The sequence below is a fragment of the Chinchilla lanigera genome, unplaced genomic scaffold (genome assembly GCF_000276665.1).
Source record: "Chinchilla lanigera isolate Chin_1 unplaced genomic scaffold, ChiLan1.0 scaffold00023, whole genome shotgun sequence".
Taxonomy (NCBI): Eukaryota; Metazoa; Chordata; class Mammalia; order Rodentia; family Chinchillidae; genus Chinchilla; species Chinchilla lanigera.
In genome coordinates this window covers 25752609-25755858 of record NW_004955424.1, presented here as the reverse complement: position 1 = coordinate 25755858, position 3250 = coordinate 25752609, and the positions used below count along the sequence as shown (strand labels likewise).

The following is a 3250-nucleotide window of genomic DNA, read 5'->3' as shown; positions in this document are numbered from 1 at the left end:
GCTGAGCTAAATCCCCAGCCCCCATATGTATGTTTCTTACAGCACAATTCACAAAAGCCAATGTATAGAACTGGTGTAGGTGCTCATTAACTGACGAATGGATAAAGAAAATGTGTTCTGTGTAAGTATATAAGGGAATATTACTCTACCATAAACAAGAGCAAAATTTGGTCATTTGGAAGGAAAATCAGTGGATTGGGAGATCATTATTCTGAGTTAAATAAGTAAGTCAGATTCAAAAAGATAAATATTGCATATTTCCCTAATGTGTGGAATCTACAAAACGACAAGAAATTAGAAGAAAGGCTATTGTTAGACAAGAGGAAACGAATAAGGGGTGGCTATACAGAGGTAAATAAGAGAGTGGATGTGATCAAAATATATGTTTTGAAACCCCATGGGTTGGGGATATAGCTCAGTGGCACAAGCGCCTGCCCGGCAAGTGCAAGGTCTTGAGTTCGATTTCCAATAGCGAAATAAATAAATAAATAAAAGCCCAAAGTTATGAGATTAAAGGGAGGGCAGGGCGAGAGATAAGATGGGGGTGAAAGTGGTCAAAGTGTGCTGTGTCTGTACAGATTTGCCAAAATGAAACCCATTTATCTGGACATTCATATGTACTAATATAGAATGAAAAGGACAACCTCTTGTGTGGGATATGTAAGATACCTCCTGGGATTTTTTACTGTCTTAGCGTAAGTGAATCTTGAGGTCCACTGAACGTGGACTTGAATGACTATCAGAGATCTGATGGCCTGTGGAAGAGAACACTGGATCCAAATTTGGGCAAAGGAACTTAGCCTCCTTCACAAACACCCTGAGGGGTACTGAGAAAGTCAGCAAATGGGCTCTGTGATAATTTCCTTTCCTTGAAAGTTTCAAAAAGGGATTCCTGAGCTACTACCTGTGGCACAGCGTGATATAAGTCATAAACGTGTTCAGTCACCAGAGAAGCCTCATCTGGAGTCAGTGTCCACCAGTAGTCCTTTGGGTTAAGGTAAACAAATTAGGCCTAAGAACACTTCGCTGATCTCTGAATTAAAGCAATATTTTCTACACAGATTCTCACCCTGGCATGTCGTGGCTCTTTGCCTGTTTCCACAAACTGTGGACCAGCAGGAATGCATCATCCCAGGGAAAGGCAGAGCTGGAAAATATGAGTGGAGCTGCCAAAGCAAAACACTTAAATTGTGTGATTGCTTCTCCATTCTTCACATAATAACTGTTTACTTGAGGAGATTATACTTCATCACAATGTCTACTTGAGTCATAGCAGTTTATGCAACAATTTCCTACAGTTCCCCATATTTCTTAGAATATACAATTCCATATTACTGAAATTGCATTCAGTAAAGCACAGTTTGGGAAAATCATTTCACTAGTCAATTGCTATCATCAACCATCGAGGTAACAATAATGTTAATCTTTTCCCTATATTGTACAATATTTTCTAGCATACTGTTCAAACTACAACATTTTAGAATATTGGAACATAACTATGTATTGTGGAGCTTTGTTGTTGTTTTTGTTGTGTCATTAGCGATAAAGATATTTTATTACCTCCCCACCTTGAAGCTCGCAATGTAAAACCAGCTCAGTCATTTGAGTATATTAAATGAAAGATGCCTCATTAGGTCTGACATGGCTTAAAGCTTTCCTTTAAAAGTGATTACAACTCCCACATGATTAGCAAATGTGGTCTTCTTTGTTCTGCAAAACAAAATATATGAAGTCAAAATTAACAGTTTCTCAAAACTAAAACCAAACACATATAAATCCACTGTATACACTTCACTGTAACTTTAGCCTTTGAGCCTTTATATTTTTGTTTCCTTTTGACTGTACATAATAAACAGTGAGTAAAGTACAAGGCCATTAATTATCCCTAAACAAGGACATTCCCCAAGGTTGTTATTTGAGTTGGTTTACCATTTCAAGAGAGAAGTTTGAACTTTGGTATAGAAATAGGCAGTTATTTACAATATTTTACTCGTGCTGTTTTTTTGCTTCTTCTTGAAGTCTGTTAGCAGGGCTTTAGGCCATCCTCACATGCAGATCTGAGGTACTTGACAAGGAGCAGAGAGATGCACTGTATATTTTGTTGACTTCAGAGGATTTTCTCTTGCCTGATTTGATTGATCTCAAAGGAAGACCTCTGTGGAAATAAATGCATCTTCTTGAATAGGCTATAGTTTTATGCTACTTTTTAGTACTGTATACAAAACACCAGGTTTAAACAAAGAAATAAATGGGTCTTAGAATTTAGCATTTCATTTACACATCAGCAGAGTAAGATGTACACCCTAAACAAAATTAATTTAAAGTAATCAGACAAACACATGACCTAAAATGAGTACAGTGGAAGTCAGAGTGACAATCAGATGGAACTGTTAAGAGTTCCCAAATTATAACAAATCAAAATATGGTTAATCTTACATGCGGTTGCATTCATTCTTAGACATTCACACAGAGATAGCTCATTACTGACTATCACACTGAAAATTCTTTATATGTTTGTTTCTCTTATAAAATCTAATATATGATAATAATTTTATATTAGATGAATAATTTTCTCTGTTACTTTTATTTGTTGGACAAAATATGTTCTATTAATTATTTCAATAAAGCCAGTCATGGTGGTACACGCCTGTAATCCCAGCACTCGGCAGGCTGAGGCAGGAGGATTGTTGCAAGTTCAAGGGCAGCCTGAGCTACAAAGTGAGCTCAGGGTCAGCCTGAACTACTTAGCGAGACCCTGTCTCAAAAAGACAAAAAAAAAAAAAAAAAATTATTTCAATAGAGAGAATAAACTGATGTTCTATCTATGAAATTTTAGACAAAACTCATTAGTGGTAGAAAATATTTACAGCACAAATTTTAAGGAAAGAAAATATTACTCCATGGACAGAGACTTTCAGGTTTACCGTGTTCTACATTATTTTGACCAGTGCCACTTCGTGTGAAAAGGATTTAGGGAGAAAACTGGAAGTGTGACAGTTTCTTCAGCCTTACCACCTCAACCTGTAATTAGACACAATGGAAATGGAATGATACAATTATATCATCTTAAATATTAAATAGGTTCAACTCAGTTTGAAAGATGCTCATATTATAACACAAAATTAAGTTACAAACATCCTAGTATTTATTTTCTCACATGGGAGTCAATGGCTGTCACACTACGCATTTTACAGCACACCGTCACAGTGAGTGACAGCATGACCTTGTTTCTGCCATCTTGTCATCCACC

General features: G+C 36.6%; 1 long non-coding RNA gene across 2 annotated transcripts in view; it reads right to left on the bottom strand.

Moving 5' to 3' along the window:
* The window catches only part of LOC106148580, a 25326-nt gene extending 23181 nt beyond the window's left edge, over positions 1 to 2145 (bottom strand). For both annotated transcript variants that reach the window (XR_001234149.1, XR_001234150.1), the window contains exons 1-2: positions 1930 to 2145; positions 1561 to 1710 (exon numbers count right to left, since the gene is read on the bottom strand). This is a non-coding gene — a long non-coding RNA (uncharacterized LOC106148580). The remainder of the gene's footprint in view (positions 1 to 1560; positions 1711 to 1929) is intronic.
* Between the last annotated feature and the right edge of the window lie 1105 nt (positions 2146 to 3250).